At 39.4% G+C, this 24,882-nt stretch overlaps 1 pseudogene; it reads right to left on the bottom strand.

Annotated features, from left to right (window-relative positions):
- LOC127010211 (putative neural-cadherin 2) overlaps positions 1 to 24,882 on the bottom strand; it is a 202,096-nt pseudogene that overhangs the window by 24,859 nt on the left and 152,355 nt on the right.

The raw sequence follows: 24,882 nt of genomic DNA, 5'->3' as shown, positions 1-24,882 counted from the left end.
TTCCTCTTCCCTTTCTTTATCTTTCTTACCTGGCTTTCTTTCCTTTCTCTTCCCTTCCTTTACCTGTTTTTCTCACCTGCTTATCTTACCCTTTCCCTTCCCTCCCTTTCCTACTTTGCTTCCCTCCCTTTTTTGTCTTTTCCTTCCCTACTCTCACCTGTCCTTACCTTCGTTTCTTACCTGGTATCTACACACCTTGATTTAACCCTTTCTCCTCCTTTTCCTTACCTGTTTTCTTACCCTTTTCCTTCCCTTCCTTGCCTATGCACTTTTCTATTCCTTACCTATTTACCTATTTAATTTATACACCTAATTTGATATATCCTTATTTTTCCTTATTTTCTTGATCTGTTTGTTTACTTATTTAATTTTCTTTTTGCCTTTCTTAATCAATCTGTTTACCTGTTCAATTCATACACTTCAGTTGATCCCTCCTTCTCTCCACACCTCAAAAAGTTAATTATCTTATTTTCCTTCCTAATCACTATAATCTAGACCTTTTTCTTTCCATACTTTCTGATTACAACTTTTCTTTTCGCACTCTTTAACGAATTACACTTCTCTCCACCGTTACAAGTTACCGGTCTACTTAATTACCTCCACCTATTAACCTGCTCTACCTGTTGACTCACCTTTCCATCCCACCTAAGTCCACCTGCCCATTTAAACCACCAGAATTAACCACCTTATTTACCTGTCTTTCATACATTTACACCTGTCCGCTCCACTACGTTCATACCTGTTAAATACTCTCAATTATCCACCCGAACTCTCGCCTTTCAGTTTACCTCTCCACTTAAACTCTCCTTAATTAACCTCCTCATCCACCTGTTAACACACCTTCTAATCCACTTCCATCCACTTGGCCACTCATATCACCCCTAAATAACTACTTTATCCATCTATACATCCCCCTTTCAGCCCACTTCCATTCACCTGCCCACTCAAATCACCCTTAATTATCCACTTATCCATCAATACATCTCCCTTTCAGCCCCCTTCAATCCACCTGCCCACTCAAATCACCCTTAATTATCCACTTATCCATCAATACATCTCCCTTTCAGCCCCCTTCAATCCACCTGCCCACTCAAATCACCCTTAATTATCCACTTATCCATCAATACATCTCCCTTTCAGCCCCCTTCAATCCACCTGCCCACTCAAATCACCCTTAATTAACTACTTTATCCATCTATACATCCCCCTTTAAGCCCCCTTCAATCCACCTGCCCACTCAAATCACCCTTAATTATCCACTTATCCATCAATACAGCCCCCTTTAAGCCCACTTCAATCCACCTGCCCACTCAAATCACCCTTAATTATCCACTTATCCATCAATACATCCCCCTTTAAGCCCCCTTCAATCCACCTGCCCACTCAAATCACCCTTAATTAACCACTTAATCCATCTATACATCCCCCTTTCATCCACCTGCCCACTCAAATCACCCTTAATTAACCACTTTATCCACCTTCGAATCCACCTCCATCCACGTTGCCCCTCAAATCACCCTTAATTAATCACTTTAACCATCTATACATCTCCTTTTCAGCCCCCTTCCATTCCACCAGCCCACTCTAATCACCTTTAAATAACCACTTAATCCACCTTTGCACCCACCTTTCAGTCCACCTGTCCACTTGAACCACCTCTAACTACTCCCCTTCTCCACCTGTCACCCACCTGTCCACCCACCTCTCAGTCCACTGCTATCTACCTGTCCACTTGAACCACCTCTAATTATTCCCCTTCTCCACCTGTCTACCCACCTCTCAGTCCACCTCTATCTACCTGTCCACTTGAATCACCTCTAATTACTCCCCTTCTCCACCTGCCACCCACCTGTCCACCCACCTCTATCTACCTGTCCACTTGAATCACCTCTAATTACTCCCCTCCTCCACCTGTCACCCACCTGTCCATCCACCTCTATCTCTACCTGTCCACTTGAATCACCTCTAATTACTCCCCTTCTCCACCTGCCACCCACCTCTCAGTCCACCTCTATCTACCTGTCCACTTGAATCACCTCTAATTACTCCCCTTCTCCACCTGTCACCCACCTGTCCACCCACCTCTCAGTCCACCTCTATCTACCTGTCCACTTGAATCACCTCTAATTACTGCCCTGTTCAGCTACCTCTCAGTCCACCTCTATCTACCTGTCCACTTGAATCACCTCTAATTACTCCCCTCCTCCCCCTGTCACCCACCTGTCAGCCCGCCGCCGTCCTGGGCCACCACCTGCACCTCGTACTCGGGCGTGGTCTCCCGGTCGAGGCAGCAGATGGCGGTGTGCAGCAGGCCGGTGTGCGGGTGGATGCGGAAGATGGCCTCGCCCGTCCGCTCATCCAGCACATTCTTCTGGATTCTGTAGGTGATGATGGCGTTGCTCCCCTCCGCCTGGTCGTCAGCATCCCACGCCCACACCACGCCCGCGGAGAGGTCTGGGAGGGAAGGGAGTGAATGAGAGGGGAGATTGAAGAAGAAGGATATATCAATTTAGGTGTATAAATTAAATAGGTAAATAAATAAGGAACAGAAAAGTGCATAGGCTAGAAAGGTAAGGGAAAGGGAAGAAAAAAATAAGTAGGGAAAGGGTAGAGAAGGGGTCAAATCAAGGTGTGTAGATACCAGGTAAGAAACGAAGGTAAGAAGGGCAGATGATGAAGGGGACGGTGGATGAGAGGGGGAGAAAGGAGGGATGGTAAGTTTAAAGGGGGAATAGAAGAGGGCCGGTTATATGGGGGAAAAGGGGGTAAGGGGTGTGTAAGGAAGAGGGTGAGATAGGGGGAAGGTGTGTGTGTGGGGGGGGATCGGATTGGAGGTAAGGGTAAGAGGTAAAGGATAAGGAGGTTAAGGGGAAAGGGGGAGTAAGGGTCGTGTTTTATGAGGTATTGGGTAGGATAAGGGTAAGGGGGAATAGGTAAATAGGGAGGGATGGGGAGGTAAGGGTAATGGGGAGTGAATAAAGAGGATGTTTAAGGGGAAATGGGGGAGTAAGGGTTGTGTTGGGGATGGTGGGGGGAAGAAGGTAGAGCGAGGGGTGGGGAGTGGAAGGGCGGAGAGGGGGGAGGGAGGAAGAGGAGAGGGCAAGAAAAATATGATGTTTTTTCATCTCTCTCTCTCTCTCTCTCTCTCTCTCTCTCTCTCTCTCTCTCTCTCTCTCTCTCTCACGCACACGCACACACATACACACGCACACACATTTTTCCCTCACATTCCCAAGGTTACATTCATTACTTTTTCTTCTTTTTTTTTTTAGTTTCCCTCCAAGTCAGTCAGTCTATTTATGTCCTCGTATTTATGTCCTTGTTTTTTCCTTTTCTTTCCCTTTTACAGAGTTTTTTCCTCGTATCGCATCTTTTTTTTATGGGTGGCTTACGTCTTGTGAGTTAGCGAGGACCAAGGATGCGAGGGAGAAGGAGGAAAAAAATAAGGGAGAGGAAGAAGGAAAAAAATAAGGGAGAGGAAGGAGGAAAGAAATAAGGTAGAGGAAGGAGGAAAGAAATAAGGGAGAGGAAGAAGGAAAAAAATCAGGGAGAGGAAGGAGGAAAGAAATAAGGGAGAGGAAGGAGGAAAAAATAAGGCAGAGGAAGGAGGAAAGAAATAAGGGAGAGGAAGGAGGAAAGAAATAAGGGAGAGGAAGGAGGAAAAAAATCAGGGAGAGGAAGGAGGAAAAAATAAGGGAGAGGAAGGAGGAAAAAAATAAGGGAGAGGAAGGAGGAAAGAAATAAGGGAGAGGAAGGAGGAAAAAAATAAGGGAGAGGAAGGAGGAAAGAAATAAGGGAGAGGAAGGAGGAAAAAAATCAGGGAGAGGAAGGAGGAAAAAAATCAGGGAGAGGAAGGAGGAAAAAAATAAGGGAGAGGAAGGAGGAAAAAAATCAGGGAGAGGAAGGAGGAAAAATATCAGGGAGAGGAAGGAGGAAAGAAATAAGGGAGAGGAAGAAGGAAAAATCAGGAGAGGAAGGAGGAAAAAAATCAGGGAGAGGAAGGAGGAAAGAAATAAGGGAGAGGAAGCATAAAAAAAATAAGGGAGAGGAAGAAGGAAAAAAAAACAGGGAGAGGAAGGAGGAAAAAAATCAGGGAGAGGAAGGAGGAAAAAAATCAGGGAGAGGAAGGAGGAAAAAAATAAGGGAGAGGAAGGAGGAAAAAAATAAGGGAGAGGAAGGAGGAAAAAAAACCAGGGAGAGGATGGAGGAAAAAAATAAGGGAGAGGAAGGAGGAAAAAAATAAGGGAGAGGAAGGAGGAAAAAAATAAGGGAGAGGAAAGAGGAAAAAAATCAGGGAGAGGAAGGAGGAAAAAAATAAGGGAGAGGAAGGAGGAAAGAAATAAGGGTGAGGAAGAAGGAAAAAAAAACGGAGAGGAAGAAGGAAAAAAATCAGGGAGAGAAAAAAAAATGAAGGGAAGGGAGGGAAAAAAGTGAAGGGAAAAGAAAAAAAATGGGAAAGGAGGGGAAAAAGTGAGGGAAAGGGGGGGGGGGGAAGATGAGAAGAGAGAGATGAGAGAGAGAAGAGAGAGAGGAAGAAGGAAAAAAATAAGGGAGAGGAAAAAAATGAAGGGAAGGGAGGAAAAAGTATGGGAAAGGAGGGAAAAATGAGGGGGAGGTGGGGTGAAAGGTGAGAAGGGAAATGCAGGAAAAGGAAAGGAGGGGGAAAGTGTGGGAAAGGGGGGAGGAAGAAAGTGAAGAGAGGGAAAAAAAATGAAATGAGGGATAAATGAAGGGAAAAGTTGGAAGGGGAAAAAAGGAAGCGAAAGGGAAAAAAATGAGGAAATGAGGGGAAAAGTGAAATGAAGGAAAACAAGAAAAGTGAAGGAAAGAAAAAAAAAGAGGAAAAAGGGAGTAGGAAGAAATGAAAAGAGGAGGATAGGATAAAGTGTGAGGGGAAAGAGGGGAAAGAAAGTAAAGAGTAAGAGGAAGACAAAATAGTGAGGGAGGAAAAAATGAGGAAAAGAGGGGAAAATGGGTAAAAGAAAGGAAAAGAAGAAAAGTGACGGAGGAAAAAAGAGGAAAAGAGGAAAAGAGGAAGAAAGTAGGAGAGAGAGAAGAGAAAATGATGAGGGAGGAAAAAAAGAGGAAAAGAGGGTAAAGAGAGGGAAGAAAGTAAGGAGTAAGAGGGAAGAGAAAATGATGAGGGAGGAAAAAAAGAGGAAAAGAGGGGAAAAATGGGTAAGAAAGTAAAAAGTAAGAGGGAAAAGAAAATAGTGATGGAGGAAAAAAAGAGGAAATGAGGGGAAAAAAGGGTAAGAAAGTAAAGACTAAGAGGGAAGACAAAATGATGAGGGAGGAAAAAAAGAGGAAAAGAGGGGAGAGAGGGGGAAGAAAGTAAAGAGTAAGAGGGAAGGAAGAAAATAGTGACGGAGGAAAAAAAAGAGGAAAAGAGGGGAAAAGAGGGAAGAAAGTAAGGAGTAGGAGAGAAGAGAAAATGATGAGGGAGGAAAAAAAGAGGAAAAGAGGGTAAAGAGAGGGAAGAAAGTAAGGAGTAAGAGGGAAGAGAAAATGATGAGGGAGGAAAAAAAGAGGAAAAGAGGGGAAAGAGGGGGAAAGAGGGAAAAGAAAATAGTGAGGGAGGAAAAAAAGAGGAAAAGAGGGGAAAGAGGGGGAAGAAAGTAGAGTAAGAGGGAAAAGAAAATAGTGAGGGAGGAAAAAAAGAGGAAAAGAGGGGAAAGAGGGGGAAGAAAGTAAAGAGTAAGAGGGAAGACAAAATAGTGAGGGAGGAAAAAAAGAGGAAAAGAGGGGAAAGAGGGGGAAGAAAGTAAAGAGTAAGAGGGAAGGAAGAAAATAGTGAGGGAGGAAAAAAAGAGGAAAAGAGGGGACAGGGGGGAAAGAAAGTAAAGAGTACGAGGAAGGAAGGAAGAGGGAGGAAAAAAAGAGGAAAAGAGGGGAAAGAGGGGGAAGAAAGTAAAGAGTAAGAGAGAAGAAAGAAAACAGTGAGGGAGGAAAAAAAGAGGAAAAGAGGGGAAAGGGGGGATGAAAGTAGTGTAAGAGGGAAGACAAAATGATGGAGGAAAAAAGAGGAAAAAGAGGGGAAAGAGGGGGAAGAAAGTAAAGAGTAAGAGGGAAGACAAAATAGTGAGGGAGGAAAAAAAGAGGAAAAGAGGGGAAAGAGGGGAAGGAAGAAAAATAATGAGTTAAGAAAAAAGAGGAAAAGAGGGGAAAAGGGAAAGAAAAGTGAGTAGCGATGAAGGAGGAAAGTGAGGGGAGAGGAAAATAAGGCAACAGAATATGAAAAGAAGGAAAACAAGTAAAAAAAAAGGAAAACTGGAAAAGAAACAGAGAAGACAAAGTTTGGGGAAAAGAATAGAAAATAAAAAAAAATAGGATAAGAAAAAGTTTGAGGAAAGGAAAAGAAATATAGGAAATAAAAATAAATAAAAGGGAAAAAATTGAAGGTAACGAAAAAAAGGAAAAGGAAAAATAACAGGATGAAAAAAAGTTAAAGGAAAGAAATATAAAAAAAATGAGGAAAGGAAAAAAATAGAGGAAAAAAAAATTGAGAAAAAAAATAGGAAAGCAAAAAAAGTTAACGATAAGAAAAAGAAAACAAGAAAAGGAAAAAATTGAGGGAAAAAAGTGAGGCAAAAAAAAGAGGAAATAAAGTGAGCTAGTTCTCTTTCATGTAGCCAACGAAGACGACTTGGCTGGCTGTAAACACGTGATCCGATGAAAGGGAGGGGGGAGGGAGGGGAGGGAGAGAGGGGGAAGGAAGGGAAGGAAAGGAAGGAAGGAAGGTTGACAGGTTAGAACGAGGGGAATAGAAGAGGAGGAGGAGGAGGAGGAGGAGGAGGAGGAGGAAGAGGAGAGGAGGAGGAGGAGGAGGAGGAGGAGAAAATTCAGAAGGGAGGAGTTTGAGAGAGAGAGAGAGAGAGAGAGAGAGAGAGAGAGAGAGAGAGAGAGAGAGAGAGAGAGAGAGAGAGAGAGAGAGAGAGAGAGAGAGAGAGAGAGAGAGAGAGAGAGAGAGAGAGAGAGAGAGAGAGAGAGAGAGAGAGAGAGAGAGACAAAAATGAAAAGAGGAAATACTGATTATACTCTCTCTCTCTCTCTCTCTCTCTCTCTCAGTGCAAATATTCCACGATTTATGCAAAGAGGATATGAAGTCGTGGATCAGACGAACGCTTAAATTAGTCACCGCTGGAAGGGAAACCAAGACGAAGAAAACGGGTTATGCGTCATAGAAAATGGGAGAATAAAGAGGAAATTTAAAAAGAGTGGATGTTTGACTTGGGGACGAGGAGGAGGAGGAAGGAAGAAGAAGAAGAAGAAGAAGAAGAAGAAGAAGAAGAAGATAAAGAAGAAAGAAAAAGAACTCAATGGGTCGGGTCGAATAACTTTAAATCTTACAAATATCTTTAATTTTTGTCCAACTCTATTTTCTTTTACTCTCAACTTCTTGTCTTTAGGGGGATAAAATCTACATAAACCTTGCATTCATTACCACTAATACTCTCTCTCTCTCTCTCTCTCTCTCTCTCTCGTACTTACTGATCGGGCCGTTCTCTTGCACTTCGCCGTACATGGTAGTGTTAGGGAAGACTGGGGCGTTATCGTTGACGTCTTGTACCACCACCTTCACCACAGTCTCCGCCACATGCACCTCCTCCCGTCTCATCTCCGCGATCATCTCCCCTATCCTCCTCCTCCACTCTAACTCACTTCTTATCTCCTCCTCATCCTCCACTTCATTATCCTTCTCGTTCTTCATGCGCTTCACATTACCATCGTCCTCCCTCGTATCTTCGTTTTCTTTCACGTTCTCGTTTTCTCCGCGTATAGAAAACGTGTCGTAGGTGTCGCAGCGCCCGTTCATGGCTTTGTATCTCCGTACATACATTTCATCGTCTTCCAATGGCTTCCTGCTCGTGCGTGTGTCTCTTTTTCTTCTGGGGGAGGCGGCGTGGGTGTGGGTGTGCGTGGGTGCAGGGCCGTGGGTGTGGGCGTGATGGGTGGGTCGGTAGTGTTGGTGGTTGTGGTTATAGTCGAATTCACTCCTCGTTTTCTTTTGCGGTTTCCTGTTTCCCGTTTTCTCATTCCTCAACACTGGTGGCAGCGGTGGGATATTTTCCAGCCCTACGTTACAGCCTGTCTTCCTCCTCTCGCTCCTTTGTCTTGCTTTATCTACTTCTGTTCCCCCTTTTCCTCCTTCCTTCTCTTCGCCCCCGCCGCTGGACCGTCTCGCGAAAGAGTGGAGAAGGAGCGAGTTTCTGTATCTATTACGTGCCAACTTTGCACTGCGACCCGATAATGGCGGAGTTACGAGGCACGAGGGGTGATGACCGTGGGGGGGTACCCGTGCACCGCCGCCGATTCTCCTCCTACTTTTGGTCCCGTTTGTAGGAGGGAAATGAGGCCCCGCGCGGCTCAAAGAATGGTCGTGATGGAGGTTTAGTTCGTCCACGGGTCTCTTTGCCTTGTATAAGTCCTCGCTGGGTGGTTGTTTACGCTTCATGTGGTTTGTCTGTCTTGTTTGCCTCGTCTGTCTTGTTTGCCTTCTCAGGGGGATGTATTTGGTGCGTGGTCTCCCCCAGGGGTTGAAAGGGGCCTCTCTCAGCCTCCTTCCCCCTGTCGCTACGCCGGCTTCCAGTCCCTCGGCTTTCACTCGAGTGGGGATATTTTTTGACACCCTGGCGGATTCTCTTCTCATTTCCTGCTTATCTCTTTTTATTTCCTGTTTAGCGCCTCTTCCTTTTATCGCGTCGTCCTTGGTGCTCCTGTACGTCTTCTCCCTTGTCTTCCTCTTCGTCGCCCTGCGGTTGTTGGGCATAAAGTCTCCTCCTCTCTTCCTCTTCCTCTGCAGCCTCGTCGTTCCCCCATCAGCCCGAGTTGTTGTTGTTCTTTGTCGTTGCGCACCATCTATGAAACCCATCGGAAACTCTGGCCTCCCTTCACTTCTTCCTCCTCCTCCTTCTCCTCCTACGCCTCCTACGCCTCCTGGTCCTACTCCCTCCTGCATCCTAGGGGAGTTACGGGTGCCTGCTTCCTGTCTCTCCTCCTTTCCCTCCGCATCTCCCTCGCGGATGGAAGAAAACACAGAATTCTGGAGGGAATTTTCAAGGGGCACAATTTTTGATGTCTCGTCGCGACCCCACGTGAAATACACCCCTGGGAACAGAACCCCTTGCCTCCCCTGACCTCTTGGCCCCTCCTGCACCTCCCCCATAGGTTCGAAGTGCGGGGGGTCCTGGGAAGGGGGCGGGGGGCGTGGGTGGGGGGCGGAGCGGGGGCGGTGGCGGGAGGCTCGGTCGGCGGCTGCGATAAGTGAGGGTGAGACTCGCTGGCCGTCTCTCACCTGCACCTTGATCTGCCACTCCGCGCGTCCGTCAGGTGGGTCTCTGTCCACGGCCTGGCGGGGGGAAGATGAGAGTGAGTGAGGAAGGTGAGGAAGATGAGAGAGGGTGAGGAAGGTGAGTAAGATGAGAGATGAGGAAGGTGAGGGAGGTAATAAAGATGAGACGTAAGAGAGGAAGATGAAGAATGAGAGTAAGACAATGGTAGAGGAAAAAGAAAGTGAGATTAAGCTAAGTTAGAGGTTAGGGGGAAAGGGTGAAGAAGAAGGAAGAGGTGAAGGATGAAGGTGAAGAATGAAAATGAGGAAAGTTAGAGGTGAGGAAGATGAATAATAATGAATGAGAAAGGAAAAGAAAGTGTAGTGAGGTTATGTTATGTTAGGAAGAGGAGAAAGAAGGTGAGAAGAGGAGAGAGGAAGAAATAAGAAAAAAATGAGAGGTGAGAAAAGAAGAGGATTTTAGTTAGTGATACGAAAGGACAAAAAAAAAAAAAGATGAATGAATTGAGTTGAAAGTGAGGTTAAGTTATGTAAGGAATAAGGAAGAAGAGAAAGAGGATGAGAATAGAATAGAGGAAGTAAGAAAAATGAGAGGTGAGGAACTAAGAGGATTTAAATTAGTGATACGAAAGGACAAAAAAAAAAAATAGATGAATGAATTGAGTTGAAAGTGAGGTTAAGTTAGGATAAGTTAGTATGAAGATGAGGGAGGAGGAGGATCAAGTGAGGAGTAGATGGGAGGTGAAGGTGAGGAAGGTGAAAGGCGAGGGATGTTAAGAGGTGAGGAAGGAAAATGAGAAAAGTTAGAGGTGAAAAAGATGGACAAACAAAAACAAAATCAATAAAACTTGAAAATGAGGTAAAGTTGGATTTGGGGTGAAAGAGAAAGGTAAGGAAAATGAGAGATGTGAGAAGAAGGTGAGGAGGAAAATGAAAAAAATGTTAGAGGTTAGAATGATAGCAAGAAGAGGAATGAATAAATATTGAATGTGAGGTCTCAAGTTTGGTTTTAGATGAAGGAGGAAAGTGAAAAGCAGGTGAGAAGGAAAGGTGAGGAAGGTGATGAAGATGAGAGGTGAGAAAGTAAAACGAGGTAAGTTAGGGATGAAAAAGATGAACAAAGAAAGATAGAGGGATGGATAGAGTTAAAAATGAGGTCTTAAATTAGGTTAAAGCTGAGAGAGAAACAGATATGCGAGGAAACTGAAAGGCGAGGAAAGAAAGTAAGGAAGTAAAATGAGAAAAGTAAAAGGAGAGAAAGGTGGCCATTGAAGTTAGAGGAATGAGAAGAGTTGTAAGTGAAGTTATGTTAGGTTAGAGGTGAACGAGGAAGGTGAAAAGAAGAGAGGTGAGAGAGGAGAGTGACGAAGGAAAAAAAGACAAGTTAGGAGGTGAGAAAAAAGGTCATCATAGGTAGAGGAATGAGAGAAAAAAGGTCATTAAAGGTAGATGAATGGGTAGAGTTGAAAGTGAAGATAAGTCAGGTTATGGACGAACGAAGAAGGTGAAAAGATGATAGGTGAGAGAGGAAAGTGACGAATAAAAGAAAAATTAGGAGGTGAGAAAGATGGCCATTAAAAGTTAGAGGAATGAGTACAGTTGAAAGTGAAGTTAAGTTAGGTTAGAGGTGAACGAGGAAGGTGAAAAGATGATAGGTGAGAGAGGAAAGTGACGAAGGAAAAAAAGGAAAGTTAGGAGGTGAGAAAAAAGGTCTTAAAGGTAGAGGAATGAGAAGAGTTGAAAGTGAAGTTAAGTAAGGTTAGAGGTGAACGAGGAAGGTGAAGAGGTGAGAGAAGAAAGTGACGGAGGAAAAAAAGAAAAGTTAGGAGGTGAGAAAAAAGGTCTTTAAAGTTAGAGGAATGAGTAGAGTTGTAAGTGAAGTTAAGTTAGGTTAGGGGTGAACGAGGAAGGTGAAAAGAAGAGAGGTGAGAGACGAAAATGACGGAGGAAAAAAAGAAAACTTAGGAGGGGAGAGATAAGGTCATTAAAGGTAGAGGAATGAGAAGAGTTGTAAGTGAAGTTAAGTTAGATTATGGGTGAACGAGGAAGGCGAAAAGCAGAGAGGTGAGAGAAGAAAGTGACGGAGGAAAAAAAGAAAAGTTAGGAGGTGAGAAAAAAGGTCTTTAAAGTTAGAGGAATGAGTAGAGTTGAAAGTGAAGTTAAGTTAGGTTAGGGGTGAACGAGGAAGATGAAAAGATGATAGGTGAAGGAGGAAAGAAACGAAGGAAAATGAGGAAAACTAGGAGGTGAGACAGAGATGGAAAATAAGAAGTAGAGAAATTAAGTATGTAAGGTTAGAGAGGAAGGTGATAAAAAAGTAAAGGAAGATGATGAAAGTGATATATAAACAAACGAAGGTGAGGAAAGTGATAAACAGACGGAGAATGCTTGAAAAAGGATAAAACAAGGAGGTGACACAGAGATGGAAAATAAGAAGTAGAGAAATGAGATAGGTGAGCGAGGAAGGTGATAAACATGTAAAGGAAGATGATGAAAGTGATACATAAACAAACGAAGGTGAGGAAAGTGATAAACAGACGGAAAATGCTTGAAAAAGGTAGAACAAAAGGAGAAAAGTGAAAATAGAAAGGAAAATGAGAAGTAGAGAAATGAAATAGGTTAGCGAGGAAGGTGATAAACATGTAAAGGAAGATGATGAAAGTGATAAATAAACAAACGAAGGTGAGGAAAGTGATAAACAGACGGAAAATGCTTGAAAAAGGTAGAACAAAATGAGCAAAGTGAAAATAGAAAGGAAAATGGGTATAAATAGGTTGATGAAGATGAGGAATGGAAAGGGAAGTTCAAAGTTACCATAAAGAAAAAGAAAGATGAAGATGACGTGATGAAGAAAATGAGACTATGACAAGTGAGGAAGAAAGTGATGTTAACGAAGAAATGAGATGAATAGAGGAAGAAGGTAACAGTGTGATGAAGATGAAGAAAACTGGAATAAGTTGACAAGAAAAGAAAGTAAGAAATTAAGAAGGTAAATATAGAAAAAAACACAGAAAATAATAAATGAAATAATGTGACCAGAGAGGAATAAAGAGGTTTGTAAGAGAAGTGATGTTTGGAAATGAGAAACTTTAATAAAAAAAGCTGATATGATGTGACCAGAAAAAGAGAGGAGGAAATTAGGAAGCGAAGTGATATCTGAAAAGTAGTTTGATAGAATATTAAAAAACAAACAAAAGAAAGTGAATAAGCAATTAGAAGCAATCTGGAAGAGGAAAATTAATAAAAAAAGAAAGACAGCTGAAGAAAAAGGTGATGTTTTGAGATGAGAACGTTTGATATAATTAATGAAGAAAAATGAATATGACAAAAGAAATAGGAATTAATTATGAAGAGAGGTGGTTTAAAAAAAGAGAAAGAAAAAGAAGGAAAAGTTTAACGAGAGAGAGAGAGAGAGAGAGAGAGAGAGAGAGAGAGAGAGAGAGAGAGAGAGAGAGAGAGAGAGAGAGAGAGAGAGAGAGAGAGAGAGAGAGAGAGAGAGAGAGATTAGAAAGATGGATGACGTCTGAAATGAAAAAAGTTTGATGAGAAAACAAATAAAACTGAAAGAATGTGGCCAGAAGAGAGGAAGAGATTAGAAAGAAGAAAGATGTTTGGAAGAAAAAAGGAAGAAAAAAACAAGAAAAAGGGAAGCCTGAAAAATGTGAGGAGGCGAAAGAACATGGAAAAAATTAGAAAAAAGAAAAGAAAGGTAATCTGTGGAAGAAAAGAAAAAAAAAACACGAAAAAATGAAAGCAAAAAAATATGTGATGGTAAAAAGATGAAGAAAAAAATAACAGAAAGAAAAGTGAGGCTTGGAAAAAAAGGTAATAAAACACAAAAAATAAAAACTTGAAACAGAAAATGACAGAAAAGTAATATTTGAAAGAAAAGTTAAAAAAAAACCCCACGAAAAAAGGAAAGCAAAAAATTATGTGATGGTAAAAAGAGGAAAAAAATAATAGAGAGAAAAGTGAGGCTTTGGAAAAAAAAGGTAAAAAAACACAAACAATAAAAACGAAACAGAAAATGACAAAAAGTAATATTTGAAAGGTATAAAAAACACGAAAAAAGGAAAGCAAAAAATTATGTGATGGTAAAAAGAGGAGAAAAATAATAGAAAGAAAAGTGAGGTTTGAAAAAAATAGATAAAAACACAAAAAATAAAAACGAAACAGAAAATGACAGAAAAGTAATATTTGAAAGGTATAAAAAACACGAAAAAAGGAAAGCAAAAAATTATGTGATGGTAAAAAAAGGAAAAAAATAATAGAGAAAAAAGTGAGGTTTGAAAAAAATAGATAAAAACACACAAAAAATAAAAACTTGAAACAAAATGACAGACACAAACCGACGAATGAGAATAAGAATATGAACGAGGAGAAGAAGAAGAAAAGGAAATACAGCTCAGAGGGAAAAAAGTTACCAAAGAAGAGAAGGAATACACAAGAGGAAGAAGAAATAAAGATAAAGAAAAGAAAGTCGTGAAACTACAAAGGATGAAGAGAACTTGTAAGATAATTAAGTTGAGCTCCGGGCCAAGATAAGAAAGTGGAAATTAGAACGAAACGCAAAGACGAAGAAGGAAAAGAAAACGAAATGCGGAATTGCAACCAAAGAGAGACGAAGAGAATAATAATAATAATAAGAAGAAGAGAAAGAAAAAGAGAAGTGTATTAACCGAAAAGAAAAACACGGAGGAAGAAGTTGATGAAGGAAGAATAGGAAGAGAAGAGAAGGAAGAATAAAGAAAATAAATTAGGAAGAGACGAAGACAGAAAAAAAAACTGGAGTGGAATTACCCAAAAAAAGGAGGATAAGAAGAAGAGGAAGAAGGAGAAGGAGGAGGAGGAGGAGGAAGAAGTTAATGAAGATGGAAGAAATGGAAATGAAGAAGAAAAAGAAAAACAAAACAAAAAAAACCCAAAAAAGGACGATAAAGTTAAAGAAAAAAAGAAAAAGTGGAATTGCAACAAAAATGAGATAAGAAGAAGGGAGAGGTTGATGATGAAAAGGGAATAAGAGGAAACGGATAAAAAAGGAAAAAAAGAAAATAGGACGGAAGGAAAAGTTGAAGAAAGAAGAAAAAGAGAATTACCAGAAAAAAGAAATATGACGAAGAAGGGAGAAGAGGTTGATGAAGAGAGAATACAAATAAAAAAAACAGGAAAAAAAGAAAATGATAAGGGTACGAAAAGTTGAAGAAAGAAAGAAAGAAAGAAAAGTGAAATTATGACAAAACAAACAAACAGATACGAAGAAGGAAGAGGTAGATGAAGAGGAAATAAGTGGAGAAGAATAAGAAATAAGAAAAGAGAAAAAAACAAATTAGGGCGTAACGCAGAAAGGAAGAAAGAATAAAAGAAATGGATTAACAACAAAAGAGAGATAAGAAGGAGGAGAAGAAGATGATGAAGGAGATTGGTGGAAAAAGGAAGTATGAGGAAAGGAATGGAAAATAAAACAGGAAAAAATGCAGAGAAGAAGAAGAAAGATGAAGATAGAAAAGAGAATTGAAATTACGACAAATAAAAAAAAGATAAAAAGAAGAAGTAGGAAAAGGAAGTTGAAGAGGAAATGAATGAATAAAAAACAGGAAAAAGAAAAAATAAATAAAGAAAGAAAGAAGTGTACAAAAAAAAAAAAATGAGGGGGAGGTTGTCCAAAAAAAAAAAAAGAAAAAGAAATTAGGGAAAGACGAAAGGATGAAGAAGAAAAACCAAGTGGAGTTACCAGAAAACGAAGATAGGAAGAAGAAGAAGAAGAAGAAGAAGAAGAGAAAAAAAAGACGGAGAAGGAAGAGGAGGAAGAGATTAATGAAGAAGGAACAAGAGGAAACAAGTAAAAAAAATGAAAAATAAAAACCGAAAAAGGATGAAACAAAGTCGAAGAAAGAAAAAAAAACATTGCGTGGAATTATAACAAAGAGAGCAATGAGAAGAAGGGGAAGGTTGATGAAGAGAGAGAATAAGAGAAACGTTTAAAAACAAAAAAAAATGATAAATAAAAAATCAATTAGGAAGAGACGAAAAGTTGAAGAAAGAAAAAAAAAGAGAAATTACAAGAAAAAGAAAAGACGAAAAAGGAGAAGGAGGAGGAGGAGGAGGCGGTTGATGAAGATGGAATAAGAGAAAACGAAAAAAAATTACAGAAAAGAGTAAAAAAAAAAAAAAATGTGAAGACGAAAAATTTGAGTAAAGAAAAAAAAGGAAGAGAACTTACCAGAAAAAAGATAAGAAGAAAAAGAAAAGAAGAAGGAAGTTGGTGAAGAGAAAATGAATGAAAAAACAGAAAAAAAGAAAAAAAATAGAACGAAACTAAAAACTGCAGAAAAAGGGAAAAAAAAAGATTAGAAGAAGAAAGAGGAAGAGGACGTTAGTGATGATGGAATGAGAGGAAACGGATTGGAAGGATTGGAATGATTGGAATAATTGGAAGGATTGGAATGATTGGAAGAATTGGAAGAATTGGAAGAATTGGAAGGATTGGAATGATTGGAATAATTGGAAGGATTGGAATGATTGGAAGAATTGGAAGAATTGGAAGGATTGGAAGAATTGGAAGAATTGGAAGAATTGGAAGGATTGGAAGAATTGGAAGAATTGGAAGAATTGGAAGGATTGGAGGAATTGGAAGAATTGGAAGAATTGGAAGAATTGGAAGAATTGGAAGAATTGGAAGGATTGGAAGAATTGGAAGAATTGGAAGAATTGGAAGGATTGGAAGAATTGGAAGGATTGGAAGAATTGGAAGAATTGGAAGGATTGGAAGAATTGGAAGGATTGGAAGAATTGGAAGGATTGGAAGGATTGGAAGAATTGGAAGAATTGGAAGGATTGGAAGGATTGGAAGGATTGGAAGAATTGGAAGAATTGGAAGGATTGGAAGAATTGGAAGAATTGGAAGAATTGGAAGGATTGGAAGGATTGGAAGAATTGGAAGGATTGGAAGGATTGGAAGAATTGGAAGGATTGGAAGAATTGGAAGGATTGGAAGGATTGGAAGAATTGGAAGAATTGGAAGGATTGGAAGAATTGGAAGAATTGGAAGGATTGGAAGAATTGGAAGGATTGGAAGAATTGGAAGGATTGGAAGGATTGGAAGAATTGGAAGAATTGGAAGGATTGGAAGGATTGGAAGGATTGGAAGAATTGGAAGAATTGGAAGGATTGGAAGAATTGGAAGAATTGGAAGGATTGGAAGAATTGGAAGAATTGGAAGAATTGGAAGGATTGGAAGAATTGGAAGAATTGGAAGAATTGGAAGGATTGGAAGGATTGGAAGAATTGGAAGAATTGGAAGGATTGGAAGAATTGGAAGAATTGGAAGGATTGGAAGAATTGGAAGAATTGGAAGGATTGGAAGAATTGGAAGAATTGGAAGAATTGGAAGGATTGGAAGAATTGGAAGGATTGGAAGAATTGGAAGGATTGGAAGGATTGGAAGAATTGGAAGGATTGGAAGAATTGGAAGGATTGGAAGAATTGGAAGGATTGGAAGAATTGGAAGAATTGGAAGGATTGGAAGAATTGGAAGGATTGGAAGAATTGGAAGAATTGGAAGGATTGGAAGAATTGGAAGGATTGGAAGAATTGGAAGGATTGGAAGAATTGGAAGAATTGGAAGGATTGGAAGAATTGGAAGAATTGGAAGAATTGGAAGAATTGGAAGAATTGGAAGAATTGGAAGAATTGGAAGAATTGGAAGGATTGGAAGAATTGGAAGGATTGGAAGAATTGGAAGGATTGGAAGAATTGGAAGAATTGGAAGGATTGGAAGAATTGGAAGGATTGGAAGAATTGGAAGAATTGGAAGAATTGGAAGAATTGGAAGGATTGGAAGAATTGGAAGAATTGGAAGGATTGGAAGAATTGGAAGAATTGGAAGGATTGGAAGAATTGGAAGAATTGGAAGAATTGGAAGGATTGGAAGAATTGGAAGAATTGGAAGAATTGGAAGAATTGGAAGAATTGGAAGAATTGGAAGGATTGGAAGAATTGGAAGAATTGGAAGGATTGGAAGAATTGGAAGGATTGGAAGAATTGGAAGGATTGGAAGGATTGGAAGAATTGGAAGAATTGGAAGAATTGGAAGAATTGGAAGGATTGGAAGAATTGGAAGAATTGGAAGGATTGGAAGAATTGGAAGAATTGGAAGGATTGGAAGAATTGGAAGAATTGGAAGAATTGGAAGGATTGGAAGAATTGGAAGAATTGGAAGAATTGGAAGGATTGGAAGGATTGGAAGAATTGGAAGAATTGGAAGAATTGGAAGGATTGGAAGAATTGGAAGAATTGGAAGAATTGGAAGAATTGGAAGGATTGGAAGAATTGGAAGGATTGGAAGGATTGGAAGAATTGGAAGAATTGGAAGGATTGGAAGAATTGGAAGAATTGGAAGAATTGGAAGAATTGGAAGGATTGGAAGGATTGGAAGAATTGGAAGAATTGGAAAGATTGGAAGAATTGGAAGGATTGGAAGAATTGGAAGAATTGGAAGGATTGGAAGAATTGGAAGGATTGGAAGAATTGGAAGGATTGGAAGAATTGGAAGAATTGGAAGAATTGGAAGAATTGGAAGAATTGGAAGAATTGGAAGGATTGGAAGAATTGGAAGAATTGGAAGAATTGGAAGGATTGGAAGAATTGGAAGAATTGGAAGAATTGGAAGAATTGGAAGGATTGGAAGAATTGGAAGAATTGGAAGGATTGGAAGAATTGGAAGGATTGGAAGAATTGGAAGGATTGGAAGAATTGGAAGAATTGGAAGAATTGGAAGGATTGGAAGGATTGGAAGGATTGGAAGGATTGGAAGAATTGGAAGAATTGGAAGGATTGGAAGGATTGGAAGAATTGGAAGAATTGGAAGAATTGGAAGAATTGGAAGAATTGGAAGAATTGGAAGAATTGAAGGATTGAAGAATTGGAAGAATTGGAAGGATTGGAAGAATTGGAAGGATTGAAGAATTGGAAGGATTGGAAGGATTGGAAGAATTGAAGGATTGGAAGAATTGAAGAATTGGAAGAATTGGAAGGATTGGAAGAATTGGAAGAATTGGAAGAATTGGAAGGATTGAAGGATTGAAGGATTGGAAGGATTGGAAGAATTGGAAGAATTGGAAGGATTGAAGGATTGGAAGAATTGAAGAATTGAAGGATTGAAGGATTGGAAGAATTGGAAGAATTGGAAGAATTGGAAGGATTGGAAGAATTGGAAGGATTGGAAGGATTGAAGAATTGAAGGATTGGAAGAATTGAAGAATTGGAAGAATTGAAGGATTGGAAGAATTGGAAGGATTGGAAGAATTGAAGGATTGGAAGAATTGAAGGATTGGAAGAATTGAAGGATTGGAAGAATTGGAAGAATTGGAAGAATTGGAAGGATTGAAGAATTGAAGGATTGGAAGAATTGAAGGATTGGAAGAATTGGAATGATTGGAAGAATTGGAATGATTGGAAGAATTGGAAGAATTGGAAGGATTGGAAGGATTGGAAGAATTGGAAGGATTGGAAGAATTGGAAGAATTGGAAGGATTGGAAGAATTGGAAGGATTGGAAGGATTGGAAGAATTGGAAGGATTGGAAGGATTGGAAGAATTGGAAGGATTGGAAGGATTGGAAGAATTGGAAGGATTGGAAGAATTGGAAGAATTGGAAGGATTGGAAGGACTGGAAGAATTGGAAGGATTGGAAGAATTGGAAGGATTGGAAGGATTGGAAGGATTGGAAGAATTGGAAGAATTATAAGGATTGGAAGGACTGGAAGAATTGGAAGGATTGGAAGGATTGGAAGAATTGGAAGGATTGGAAGGATTGGAAGGATTGGAAGAATTGGAAGAATTATAAGGATTGGAAGGACTGGAAGAATTGGAAGGATTGGAAGGATTGGAAGAATTGGAAGGATTGGAAGGATTGGAAGAATTGGAAGAATTGGAAGGATTGGAAGGATTGGAAGAATTGGAAGGATTGGAAGGATTGGAAGAATTGGAAGGATTGGAAGGACTGGAAGAATTGGAAGGATTGGAAGGATTGGAAGAATTGGAAGAATTATAAGGATTGGAAGGACTGGAAGAATTGGAAGGATTGGAAGGACTGGAAGAATTGGAAGGATTGGAAGGATTGGAAGAATTGGAAGGATTGGAAGGATTGGAAGAATTGGAAGAATTGGAAGGATTGGAAGGATTGGAAGAATTGGAAGGATTGGAAGAATTGGAAGGATTGGAAGGATTGGAAGGATTGGAAGGATTGGAATGACTGGAAGGATTGGAAGGATTGGAAGGATTGTAGGATGAGGAAATGAAAATGTGGACGAAACGAGAAATTGAGGGAAGAAAAAATATGAAATAGAATTACCACAAAAAAAAAAAAATAAGAAGGAACAGGAGGAGGTTGGCGAAGAAGGACTGAGAGGAATAAAAAAGACAAAAAAACAAAAAAAACAGGAAAAAGAATAAAGACAAATTAGGACGAGACGAAAAGTTGAAGAAAGAATAAAAATAAGAGAAATGGAATTACCCCCCCAAAAAAAGATAAAAAAGAAGAAAAAGGAAAAAGGCGAAGAAGGGATAAGAGGAGACGAATGAAAGAAAAGGAAAGACGAAAAAAATAGGACGAGCAAAAATGTTGTTGAAGGAAAAAAAATGACAAGTTGAAATTACCTAAAAAAAAAAGAGAAAAGGAGGAGGAGGAGGAGGAGGAGAAGAAGAGTAAGAGGGAGGAGGTTGATGAAAAGGAAGAAAAGAAGAATCAAAGAGAAGTAAAACAGAAAAACGAAAAAGAAACAGGAAGAAACGGAAAATAAAGGAAAATAGAATATAGTTATTACAAAAAAAGAAAAAAAGAAGGAAGTGGAGAATGAGGAAGGAACAAGAGGAAATGAATAAAAAAACAGAAAAGGAAAAAAAAAACAAATTAGAAAGAAACGAAAAGTTGAAGAAAGGAAAAAAAAGAGAGAAGTGAAATTACGAAAAAAAGAGAAAAGAAGGAGAAGAAAAAGAAGGAGGAGGAGGAGGAGGTTGATGAAAAGGAAAACTGAGGAAACAAATAAAAAAGTAAAACAGGAAAGAGAAAAAAATGAAGAAAACGTAAAGGGAAGAAGGAATAAAAAAAGCGTAATTACAAAAAAAAAAGAAAAAAGAAAAAGATGGAGGTGGCGAATGAGGAATAAATAAGAAGAAATGAATAAAAAAAAAAACCAGAAGAGGGAAAAACAAACAAACTAGGAAGAAACGAAAAGAAGAAAAAAAACAAGAAAAAACAAAAGAAGAAAGTAAGAAAGAGAAGAAAAAAAAGAAAAAAAAGAGGATGATGGCGAGGAGAGAATAAGAAAAAAAGAGATAAAAAACGGGAAAAGAAACAAAGAAAAAGAGGATGACAAGGAGGGTGAGAGTTAATCAGAGGAAAGATTAAACATCCCCGGAAGTCGAAGAAAAAGGAAGACAAAAGCAACACCGATAACAACAGGAAAGAAGAAAACGGAGAAGAGTAACAAGATAAACAAAAGAACAACGGCAACAACAACAAAACAAACACAAAAACAAAAAAACGTAAACAACAAAAAACAACAGGACACAAAAAGGAAGAGAAACAAACAAGCAAAAAAACGATCTAAACAGGAACGAAAAAAAAAGAACAACAACATCAACAAAAGAAAGAACAGGAGGCAAACAAACAAACAGACTAACAGAGAAAGGAACATTGATGAAAAGAAACAAAAGATTATGGGAACAATATATAAAAAAAAACGAGAAATAAAGAAAATATGACAGACAGACAGACGGACGGACGGATGGAGATAAAAGTGACTTGCATGGAAAACAGAACAGACAAAGATATAAACTGATAAAAATAGATAAACACCCATAGATAGATACATAGATATACAGATAGACAGATAGATTGATATAGATAAATAACAACGGAAACGAGCAGAATAAGCAGACAAGACAACAGTTAACAGGAGAAACGAAAAACACAAACACAAATAAACAGATAAACAGAAAATAAACGCAATAATGAAATTCTAATAACGAAAAAAGAATAAAAAATCGACGTCCTGGGTCACGTCAAGCCCAGAAATGACACCAGACAGACAGACAGACAAACAGCCGAAGTAACAGAGCGGCAAAACAGGAGTCGTGGAAGTCAGGACAGGTGGACGAACCGAGGACAGGTGAAGAGACGATAGATTGAGTTAGACCATTGCCCAGGACGGAGTGCACTAACCTCAGATACAGGAGCAGGACGTTAGGAAAAGCCTTTGTGCTGCAGTGGACTAGCAATGACTGAAGATAGATGATGATGATGGTGATGGTGATAATGGAGGAGGGAGATCATAAAAAAAACCTTACAGAGAAATATACATAGAAGTCAAATGGGAGAGAAAATATGAAGATAAAAAGATGATATACTGTAGATAGTGAGATGGATATAGAAAAAACAACAACACATACAGACTGAAGAAGATTGGCAATTAAATATAGATAGAAAAAAAAATGACACTGATAAGAATATTTATTTAGATAGATAGATAGATTAAAGTTAAATAGATACAGAGACCAAAAAACCCTGACACTGATAGATAGGTAGAATTAGATAGATATAAATAGATAGAAAAACTGATATAGACTCAAGATTGGCTGTTACAAAGATAGATATGGTACATGGATAGATAGATAGATAGATAACTGATATTAATAAGGATAGGTATTAATATAGATAGATAAACAGATCAAAGTATACATAGAAAAACTGATACAAACAAATGAAAATAGGTAAATACACAAAAATAAATAAACAAACAAAAAAAATTAATGAAGAGATGGAGTTGGACGCGGTAAAAAGCGGACTTAAGCGAAACCACTCAATTTTAAGGTGATTAAGGAGGGAAAACTACTCCAATTAGCGCACCTGGACATCAAAAAGAAGGGCAGGTGAGATTAGAAAAGACGTAGCGATTATAAACACAACAAATGAAGAAATAATGAAGGAATGGAAGGAATAATGTGCTATGTGAATGTCGGGAGGGGGAGGGGGGGAGAGAGAGAGAGAGAGAGAGAGAGAGAGAGAGAGAGAGAGAGAGAGAGAGAGAGAGAGAGAGAGAGAGAGAGAGAGAGAGAGAGAGAGAGAGAGAGAGAGAGAGAGAGAGAGAGAGATAGAGAGAGAGAGAGAGAGAGAGAGAGAGAGAGAGAGAGAGAGAGAGAGAGAGAGAGAGAGAGAGAGAGAGAGAGAGAGAGAGAGAGAGAGAGAGAGAGAGAGAGAGAGAGAGAGAGAGAGAGAGAGAGAGAGAGAGAGAGAGAGAGAGAGAGAGAGAGAGAGAGAGAGAGAGAGAGAGAGAGAGAGAGAGAGAGAGAGAGAGAGAGAGAGAGAGAGAGGAAGAACTGTACTGAAGGAGGAAAGGAGAGAACATGGTAATAGGAGGAGAAGAGAGGGAAGGATTAAGGAGATAGAGAAAGGAAAGGAGAAAGAGGGGAATAATGGAGAGGTGAAGAGGGGATGATGAAGGGAAGGGGAAGAGGGAAAGAAAGAGAGATGAAAATGAAAGTAAGAGTGAGGGAAGGAAGAGGATTAAAAAGAGAAAGATGGAGAGAATAGGAAGGAGGAAAACAGAAGAGGAAGAAAAAAGGAAATAAAAAGAAAAGAAAGAATAGAAAGAAAAGAAGAAAATAGAAGAAAAAATGGGAAAATAGCGGAAAGATGAGGGGAATAGGAAGAAGAAAGAAGGAGAGAAATAAATAAGAAATACGAGAAAGAGAAAACAAAAAAAGATAACAAATGGAATAAAAAAGAAATGAAAAGAGAAAAGGAGAAAAAAGAAGAGAGAAATAATGCAGAAAAAAGGAAGAAAGAAAGTTAGAGATAGGGAAGGAAAGAAAAATGAAAATAATATTGAAAAGGAAGGGAAAACAAAGAAAAGAAAGAAGAGAAAAATAAGAAAAGGACAAAGAGGGAAGAGAAGAAAGGAATGGAAGAGAAAATAGAAGAGAATACATAGAGGAAAAGAAGGAAGGGGAATGAATGATAAGGAAGGGAAGAAGAGAAGGGAAAAGAAGGGAAGGGAAAAAGGGAAGGGAAAAAAAGGGAAGGGAAGAAGAGAAGGGAAAAAGAAGGAAAGGGAAGAACTGAAGGGAAAAGAAGGAAGGAAAAGAGAAGGAAAAGAAGGGAAGGGATGACGAGAAGGGAAAAGCAGGGAAGGGAAAAAGGGAAGGTAAAAAAAGGGAAGGGAAGAAGAGAAGGGAAAAGAAGGGAAGAGAAGAAGAGAAGGGAAAAGAAGGGAAGGGAAGAAGAGAAGGGAAAAAAAGGGAAGGGAAGAAGAGAAGGGAAAAAGAAGGAAAGGGAAGAAAAGAAGGGAAAAGAAGGGAAGGGAAAAAGAGAAGGGAAAAGAAGGAAGGGAAGAAGAGAAGGGAAAAGGAGGGAAGGGAAAAAGGGAAGGAAAAGAAGGAAGAGAAGAAGAGAAGGAAAAGAAGGAAGGAAAAGAGAAGGAAAAGGAGGGTAGGGAAGAAGAGAAGGAAAAAAGGAAGAGAAGAAGAGAAGGAAAAGAAGGAAAGGGAAGAAGAGAAGGAAAAGAAGGAAGGAGATGAATGATAGGAAGAGAGGAAGAGAAGGGAAAAGAAGGAAGGGAAAAAGAAGGAAAAGGAAAGGTGGGTAAAGAAGGAAAAAGGAAGGGAAGAAGAGAATGGAAAAGAAGGAAAGGAGGGAAAGATGAGAAAAGAAAGGAAATAATGGATAAAGGAGAAAAGTAGATAGAAAAGAAGAATAAAAGGAAATGAAAATTTTAAACCCAAGTGGAAAGTAGATAATAAAGAAGAAGAAAAATAAAGGAAAGGAAAGGAGAAAGGAAAAGAAGATTAGAAAGGAAGAACAAAAGAGGAAAGATTGAATGAGATATTCATCCTCTCTAATTGTGTGTTGTTAAAGTTTCTCTTCGTGTTTCGGTTCAACTTTTTTTTTTAATCAGTGTTTTTCTTTCTCTGCGATTTTTTCTCTTTCTTCTCTTTTCTCCATTATTTTCATCCTTCTTACGGTAAAGAGAGAGAGAGAGAGAGAGAGAGAGAGAGAGAGAGAGAGAGAGAGAGAGAGAGAGAGAGAGAGAGAGAGAGAGAGAGAGAGAGAGAGAGAGAGAGAGAGAGAGAGAGAGAGAGAGAGAGAGAGAGAGAGAGAGAGAGAGAGAGAGAGAGAGAGAGAGAGAGAGAGAGAGAGAGAGAGAGAGAGAGAGAGAGAGAGAGAGAGAGAGAGAGAGAGAGAGATTTACATAGATTTACATAGAAAATCAGACCACACAGACCCCATGGTCCAGACTTGGTGGTCTGTCCTTAAACCTAAGTGATTTTACATTAATCAGAAGACTCAAAACGTTGCATTTCTACTCTAGTCGATATTAAGTTGAAGGAAGTGACGGTCGAGCTTATTTTGAAGGAGTCAATCGTGTTACACTGGACCACTGATGGTGGAGCTTATTCCATTCTCGCACTACAACGTTGGTGAAGAAAATTTGGTGCAGTCTGAATTTACTTGTCTACATCTGAGTTTTACGCCATTGTTCCGTGCAAAGTGTCATCGATCATAAAAGAGAGAGAGAGAGAGAGAGAGAGAGA

This window comes from Eriocheir sinensis, chromosome 42 (assembly GCF_024679095.1).
Source record: "Eriocheir sinensis breed Jianghai 21 chromosome 42, ASM2467909v1, whole genome shotgun sequence".
Lineage (NCBI taxonomy): Eukaryota > Metazoa > Arthropoda > Malacostraca > Decapoda > Varunidae > Eriocheir > Eriocheir sinensis.
This window is presented reverse-complemented; position numbering and strand designations above follow the sequence as displayed.